The following is a 9,281-nucleotide window of genomic DNA, read 5'->3' as shown; positions in this document are numbered from 1 at the left end:
TCATTGTCTCATTGAAAGTTTCATTTCCATCTCATCGCTCCCTGCTCTTTCAAAGTCCTTGTTTCCACCACTCCCCCCCCCCCCGCTCTTCTCCCCCTCTCTACCCCTTTGGCTCTGTAATTGGATGTGATTATGTAAGCCGTTGGTCCGAACCCCTGGCAGTGTCCTGGGATTCTTATTAACAGGGCTGTATATTATTTTTATACCTCGAGGCGCTGCCAGTGGCTGCCAGCGCTGCCATCCCGCCGCCTGGTGCCAAGGTGAACATGGACGCGGCTTTAGACGGACAGGGGGGCAAAGTGACGGGATGTCAACACATGAACACTTAGAGTATATGCACACACACACCAACTACTTCCCTGTCCCGCTCATTCATGCAAACACTCCCTTGTCCTCTGTAGCATGTGTTCCCGTCTTCGTCATCCCCAGCCAATGTACTGACCTTCGCCGTTTAGCTCTGGGCCGCTCACATGCTGCAATTAACAAGTTGGCCAAGGCTCATCCAGTTGCTGCGCAGAAGAAGACGGGGGGGGAGAGGGAGAGAAAGTTGACGTGAGTTACTGGACAGGGACTGTAGATAGATTTACCTCTTTAGTACGTGTCAGATGTAGTGGATTCTTGACTGCTATGAAGATAAGCCATGACAAACTATGCTTTAAGCTCTATCTGTGGCTTTGCTTCAAGTTAAAACTTAAGATCATTTATTGGACTCGAGGCTGCAGTGTGAGAGAGGAAGACACAGCAGAGAGGGAGAGAGAGAGAGAGAGAGCATGTGTGTATGTGTCTGTTTGGAGGGGGGGGGGGGTGGGGGGGACAGGTGTTTCAGGTTATTCCAGGAAAGCTGATGGAGGACGCGGTGTGCACAGCGCTTATTTATAGCCAATGAATCTCCAACACTGTGGCGTGGAGCTTGAACTGTGTGTACATGTGTGAGTGTGTGTGTGAAAATACCCTCAGACGCCTGGATACACAACAGTGACCCCACTGGATAGCTCTCGGCCAATCAGCTCGGACCAAAGTGGACATACGAGTTCTAATTATGATCCGCGTGATGGATATGCGGAGTCCCTGCAGGCCACACTGCAGAGCACAGAGCATCCTCTTCACCGCCTATATATGCACAGCAAACATATCTGACAGAAAATATAGATTTCTGCTTCAAAAGTGGCGGGTGGAAAAACACGAGCGATGATTAAGCCATGTTTCTAAAGTTTACGTTTTCACTATGAAATGACCTTTTTCTTCACCCAGAACTTCAATATTCATTCACATGTATTCACACATTCTGCCCAGATTTAGCCCCAATTAAGCCATCTCACAACATCCAAAATTAAAAAAATTAGCATGAAGACGCTGTATCAATTTATACCTCGGAAACTTTCACACTGCCACCTAAACTTGTGAAGCTGTCTGGTTTGGCAGCTTTGTGCTAAAGAAATCCAAAGGAAATCTAGTAGTGTTTTTTCCACTTAACATTGTCTCCTTTCAGACCATCTGAAACTGTTGCTTTACTAAATGTGAATCTCATTTGCGGTTGAGTTGCAGTGGAGAGTTATTTCAGTAGAATAGACGTGCCTCACATTTCTGACACTAAAGGGTATGGGGCTGCAAAATGAAATGTCAAACATTGGCTATGTGGTAATGGGTCCTTGGAAATGCACACAAATGCACACACTGTGGATTCAGAAGGTCAGGCATAGTCATTCATTCATTCATTCATTCATTCTCTTTACCTGCTTCTTCCTATATGTATTCAGGGTCATGGGGGCCTGGAGCCTATCCCAGCATAGATGAAAGGCATGGAAACACTCTGGACAGGTCGCCAGTTCATCATAGGGCTAGATCAGCCATATTGTATATTTGGGGCTAATGAAGTGGTGACACACACACACACACACACACACACACACACACACACACACACACACCACCCATGCTGTAACCCCAGCAGCATACTCTTGACTTCTCTCCCAAAGTACTACAGATGCATGGATAATCTGCATCCCAGAGAAGAGTTGGAAGCACAGACTGTACAAGAAGAAGCAGAAAGAAGTTGGAAACAGAGGTGAGGTGGAGGGGAGGGGGTTAGTCCCCTAGAAATATTTTGTGGTAGAGTGTCGCCCCCTTGTGGATGGAGATGAAGTAACAACATTTCTCCTCTTAATAAAGAACTCCTTACCTCTCCCACAAAATGTCATAATGTGATGCTGCTTGAGGGGATTCATTGAGGATGTCATTGCAAAAAAAAAAACTATATAAGCTATGACAGAGTCACTATAAACTCACTACTACTACTACACACATACTATAAGTTCCTATAGGAATATCATAGGAACATACCATACCATAAGAGTTCACAAATACCATAAAGTAGGATAAAGTCACTCTAAAGTTGCTACTGACCACAAACACACTACAAGTCCCTATAATACTATAAAAAATATTTAAAATTAAAAAAAAAAATTGCTCTCATAGGAGTTCAGAAATACCATAAAGTAGGCTGACGTCCCTATAATATTCCTATAATATTCCTTTAGGAACATTATAGAAATATTGTAGGGACACACACACACACACACACAGTGAAAACCCCCTCCAACCACAGCGTTTGCAGTGCTGGTCCGACGGTCAGGTGATGCTGAGTCGATCATTAACTTGAGTGATTACTGAGGACCAGAACAAACCAGCTCAGACTAAACTACAGTGCATTCACACACTGGGTGACACAAGCACTGAGGATCTGACTCTAAGCAGCATAAAGTTAGAGGGATTCTGTTCTGAACAGTTAAGGGAAATGTCTCTGTGTCTAAAGCTGGCAAACCTCTTGAGTCTCGCACATGTTTGTTAAACCTTAGATGCCATATTACTGTTCGATGTAGAGGATTTTTTGAAATAGGTGTATACAAATATCAGCATTCATTTGAGATACTGAGCCACACTAAAGTAACAGTCAGGGCTGTAGTCAAGACCACGTTAGTCGAGTCCAAGTCAATTCCAAGACCAGACGCTATTGAGTTCAAGTCAAGACCAAGTCCATAGAGGTTAAAGACCGAGACCAGAGGAAATCGAGTCCTGTTCAACACCAAGATCAAGACCAAAATACGCAATAAACACTGTGCATTTCTTTCCAAAAGTCAAAATAATAATGAGGATTTTCTTAATTGTTTCTGAGTTGTTGTTGCTCTGCTCCGTTCATTGCCTTGATTTTCATCTGCTCTCTCTTGGATTATCACACTTTGTCTGACTTTTCTGACTTTACACGTTTTGCTTTCGTTGCTTCTAATTGGACTAAAGCCTGATGTTCTCCGATGGATCACCGTTTTCTGCCATCTGCCTCTGTGGCTACCAGTACCTAGTGAGCAAGTTAAGGCTAACACTAGCTCTCTCCCTACCTAGCCACGAGTTCTGTAAGGGCGCTGTCTCACCTAATAGTCCACTTGCCTAGTTTGAGTCATGTGCTTGAAAACGTCTATCGTTCATTGGTTAGGATTTAGTGGGTACTTTGAAGCACATCCACGTCTGGGATAGGCCTACCCTTACCACAGAAAAACATGGAGCCCCGTTCCGCATTTGCTTTTATGGCAGTTAGGCCTATCCGTCTTTGGTGTTCTTACCAAAGGAAAACTTTTGAGGATGAATACAAAAGATTGTCAGGACTTGGAAAATATACTCAGTAACGTACAATTTGGAAAATGCTGTAATTTTTGTAGGTGTGTTACGCATGAATTGAAGTGAGAAAGGTTTCTTACTGTGGAATTTTAGTGAGCTTTACACTGAAGTACACAGTGAATAGAAATAAGGGAGTGGTCATGTTTATGAGTAACACAGACCACAAATCAGCCGCATGACTGTCCGTCAACGACTTACAGAATGTTGACATGATCCTGACGGACAATAGAAGGCGTCGTAGAAACGACTGGGCACGTGCCCACTCAAACCGTAATTGGCGTTGTGCTCAGTGGAATAACGTGCTGTTCAGTGATGAATTCAGGTTAAACTTGCACTGGAATTGCCATGGGAGAAGCACTTACCTGCAGCTGAGCTGTCAAGCCCTTGACAACAGCATTGTTGAAAGCCGGATCCTGAGATGCCATGCCAGCCTGCAGCACCTTTTCAGAGCCAAACTCCTGACAGAGTTCATTGAACACAGCCCTGTGGAGCTTTTTAATAGTCTTGGGGCTGGTAACGCTCTTAATGCCATTGATTTCTGCCAGTGTAGTTTTATCATGACAAGCTAGGACCCTTGAGCTCTGCCCTTTATATCCGAAGTCGTCTGTTTGTGAAACTGAGTGAGATATACTTAATGGGTATAAAACTGATCAAGTCCTCAGAGCGGTCCTCTGAAGTTGCTGAACTACTTGATTGGTCAGCATCTTTGAGAACAAATCCTTGATGTGATTTTACTGTCACTGCAGCTAGTTTGGTCTAATGACTCCATGGTGAACCAGAAGGTGCCCTGCTGTAAGAAGCACCTGACTGCATCCTGTCATTGAATAAAGGAGTTCAAGTGAAAGGCGGGACTCAGTGGCTGTCTTCATGACGTTAAATATAATGGTGTCAGACAGACTCTTTGCCGCTGGCATTGTGGGAATTTGATAGGTTCCTTTGAAATTCTGCTGAGCACACCACTGGACATGACATTCCCCAGCCTTTTGCAGAAAGATGATGCACAGCTGTCTCTTTGTGCTCTCAGCTCTCTATCCTGGAATATCATCTCCAACAGACTGTCAACATTGTCAGTAATAGCCTGCATGTTGTCATAATTTAAATGACAAGAATGGTCCTCACTGTTATCAGTGACTGTAGTTCTGCTGATAGGAGTAGAAACCTCAAGTGGGGTCTTGGACATTGGAGACTCAGATACAGCACCTGGTATAATATTGCATGAATCCCATGAACATTCAGAGCCTCCATGGGTTGATACCATGGACTGAGAAGACATGTCCAACAGTGGTCTGTGTGACTCATTGGCAATGTCCTCTATAATACCATCTTGTGATTTAACTTTAATTAAGAATCAGAGTGGCGTGGTCTGTGTGTGGCCTATGACACACGTTTCTCCACCATGTAACTGATGTGAACTTTGGGTTTCTCCACCATGTGATTGATATAAACTTAGGCAAACTTAGAAAACTTAAAAAAAAAAAAAAAAGTGTGTTCTGAGAAACTCTATGGTACGTCAGAAGCTTTGTGGAAGGTAGATTTAAAGCATGATTGATTCTACTTGGTTGCTTTCAATGTAAGGCCAACTTCTGCATTTACCAACCACATCTCCATTTAATAACTCTTCATTCCCTGTCAAGTACAAACTAATGTAGACTGTTTAACAGATTAGGCTATATTTCATCATTCCATCTGTCTCTCACTCAAATTCAAAATTGCTTCATTGGCATGACACAACACTGTACATATTGCCAAAGCTGTTTAACAAGAACTTCAAATTTAACCATTAACATCATTACAAGTAATTGAAAAGATAACAATTGGAAGCTGAATAGCATGGAGAAAATAAACTAAATGCATACATAAATAAGGAAGACAAGTGACAAAAAGGTGCATCTGACAGGTCTGGGAAGCCTCTGATACTAAATTAGAATTTCCTGAAATGTATTTCTCCAGTGTTTTTGTATTTTTCACTTTTAGTGAGGAAGCGTAGCTCTATTTCAGGCTCACTGAGAGTCCAGTGAGAGGTTTCTCCTCTTTTCTATGGCAAGGCTGTGTTCACTGTACTTTGTCAAGGTTAATTAATTTTGTCTGTGAAAGGTCACACTCTTAATTTAGCTTTATCTTTAGGGGCATATTTTGATTGCAACCTCAGCTTTGACGAGCAGTTGAGGGTCATGCAGTCTGTTACTTTCAGCTGTGTAATATATCCAAAATCAAACCATTCTTATTTTCTACTGACCTGGAGAGGGTCATTCATGCCTTTATCTTCTCCTGTCTAGACTATTGCAAATCCCTCTCCTCCTGCCTCAGTCAAAAGTCCCTCTCATGCCTTCAGCTCATACAGAATGCAGCCACCCACGGTGCCAAATAGAGACCACCTTACTCCAATCCACTGGTTACCTGTCACTTTCAGAATTGATTTCAAGATTCTTCTGATCACTTTTAAAACTCATCTAGGTCTGAACGTTTTAGAAAAGTTCTATACAAATGAAGTTTATTATTATTTATTATTAAGGATGAACAGAGATGTAGATTTATCTGCAGGCGCTCTGTACTAAACCCTTCAACATCCAACCAATCAATACATAGGATTTTGACTAATCAATGCATAGAAGTTTGAGGACCTGTACATAATGTGAATGTGAAATCCCTTAAATTGTTGGTAGTGCTGGGAAAAAAAATACATGAAAGTGGACAAGGTAGAGACAAATGTATTTTTTAAAATTCTAGTCAACATGCCATAGTGGCCAAGATGGGCAGAAAAGTCTCGAGACTGGGCTTGAGAACTACGGCCCTGCATAGGAAGACCTGGACCTGCAGCCTTTGCTTTGGGGCTGTTCGCCACATGAAATCATCTAAAATCACCATATTAATCATTAGCAATACACCACACTGGTCCTTGATCCATCACTTGACAAAACAAAAGGTTGTTTTTAAAGAAGAACAGGAGAATACATGACAAAGCATCAAGCCTGCTGGACTAAAATTGTCAAATATGCCGCCACAGGATTATACTAACAGACAAAAAGGTGAAAAAAGAGAAAAAACATACAACACTCTACAGTTGATGTTGAATGTGATTGGTCAAACCCACTCTGACGTCCTTTTCCAACTCAAACATCGAGCTAAGAGGAATCTCCCATACCTCCAAAATGAAGACTACCTCATGTAAGATGCAACAGGTAGCATTTTAACATCAATAAATCATTATCACATTACTGGCCTCTACTCTGCATTTTACATGCAAGGTTGTTCTTCCAGAGCAAACAGAGATAAAGCTTTCAGAGTTTCTGGCAATGGCAGATGGTGGAAGGAGGGAAAGGTGGATGGAAAAATCACCTCCAACATGTTGATCCAATGTTCATCAAGCCAAAGACAACAGAGAGGGGGACGGGAAGCAACGGGTTTATGGGAAATATGGACTTAAGTTTGAGAATCACTTGCATTAACAATACCACTGGTGAGAGATAGAGGTGACCAGTCTTCTCCACCATGGTCTCATTTGTTTACAGTAATCATACCAAGGTGTCACAATTAATTTGGCAATGACATACTTATGTTAAAATGCTGCATGTGGCTCCTATAAAGGGTGGTTGGTTCCAAATTTTCCACTAACAGGAAAATTAAAAAGGTCCCATGGTAACATGGTCAGTCAGTCAGTTGATCAAAGTGCTTACAGTGTAATAAAGAATAATTTGGATTATATAAACTGTAATATCATGTGTTTAAAAGAGATCTATATCACAGAGATTGAAAACAAGACACATGGGAAAGACACAATAAAATCAAAATAAAGCAAATAAACTTTGTATATATTTGTATATATTGTATATAATAAGAAAATGTACAGGGGAGAGTGATGCTTCAAGGTAAAGCTATGCTGAAATGTCTACAACTGAGACAGATATTTGGATGCTAGGCCATGAGCTGATTTCAAAACTAATAAAGGAGTTTAAAATCAATTCTAAAACTGACTTGCAACCAATGCAAGTCAGTTACGTTTCCATGCTGTATGTCTGCAGGATAAACGTAGTGTTGTTGCTCTTAGTTGACATGCAGAACTTTGACCTTCCTAACCTCTGACCTTTCTAAGCAACAACAACCTTATCAGCTCCCAAGGTGAGCAAGTGTGTGTGTGTGTGTATGTGTGTATAGGTCTGTAGTGTGTATATATGGATGTATGTAATGCGTCAAAAAAAAAAACTCACTCTGTATTTAATGAGAAAGCAAAAATTCAAGTCTATCATCTGTGTAATTTTTATCTATTAGTTCTGTTGCAGCAGCATGGTGATTTGAATAACTCACATCCTTGTTTACCACCTATCTATCCAAGCAGCCTACAACATATCCAGCCTCAGTCATTTAGAGCTCAGAGTGATCTCAGCTGAATCTACATAGAGGTAGGCTACATGTACTTTAACCTGGTCAGTATATCGTCCAAAATAATACAACTATGAAGCCAAAATATCAACCAACGCCTCACTGGCCAAATACTTTTCACTGTTCTCGCCCCATGCTGAAATAGAGGGATGAATGGGTGTTCATGGGTCAACTGTCAAAAGTCTTGGTAAACTATTGGTTGCCAGGTTTATTGTCGGGAAAGACTTCTCCAGTTGATTGGTCATTTTTTACTTTTAGTTTTTTTTTTTTTTAATTATATGAATTACCCTGAGGAAATGTTTTCTCTGACAACAAAGATAAACCCTTGGGCCTAAAGGTCAGTTTTATGATGGCATGTGTTTACAGGGGGACAGTAATGTGGGAGAAGCAATGTAACAGATTTGGATTAGTCTCTTAAATCCTTTAGACAAATCTGAATTTTCCCCTTTCCGGGACAGTACTGATTATAGCTCATATAACTTATTTAACTGGGTAAAAACATGTTATGCAATGACTGTTGTGACTGGAGACAAGTGGATAACAATGTACCCGCTTTTTTTTTACTTTTACGGGCAGTGAGGGTAACTGGAAGTCAACTCCAACTTAACTACCTGTCTATTGCTCGCTTATCTCTACTTCACTGTTTCATGAGCTAGATAAGACTGTGGAGACTGTTGTTGAGAAACTTAAACATAAAGCCAGGATATTATAGGCTTGCAAATATCACAGCAAAAAGTGATATTCCCTATAGGAATATTGTAGTGACACCATAGAAGATAAAAAATACCATAAACTATGACTGGGTTACTATATACTCACTATAGTGCCGCAGAGACACTGTAAGTCCCTGTAGGAATGTTATAGACATATTTTTGTGTTATCATGGGAGTTCAAAAATACCCCAAAGTAGGCTAAGGTCACTACATTATTCTTCTAGTGTATAAATATTATAGGGATACATATTCTAGGGATACTGTTCAAAAATACCATAACGTGACGTCACTACTGAGCACCACAAACACACTATAAGTCCCTAAAGGAATATTATAGAAAATATGTAGTACTTTTTTCATTAGAGGATACCATAGGTGAGCCTTTGTGTCAATGGCCCTCCCCTTGAACCTTATGCGCCGTCCTATCCAATCACTCCATTTCCGCGTTATGTAATTAGGCTGCCTGCATGCGCGTGGCTCTGCCTGGCTGTGGGCTGGAAATAAAGAGCAACGGTAACCACC

This window comes from Centroberyx affinis, unplaced genomic scaffold (assembly GCF_046629955.1).
Source record: "Centroberyx affinis isolate AG114_WGS23_722 - 3 ecotype Tasmania unplaced genomic scaffold, CSIRO-AGI_Caff_v1 ptg002313l_1, whole genome shotgun sequence".
Taxonomy (NCBI): domain Eukaryota; kingdom Metazoa; phylum Chordata; class Actinopteri; order Beryciformes; family Berycidae; genus Centroberyx; species Centroberyx affinis.
This window is presented reverse-complemented; position numbering follows the sequence as displayed.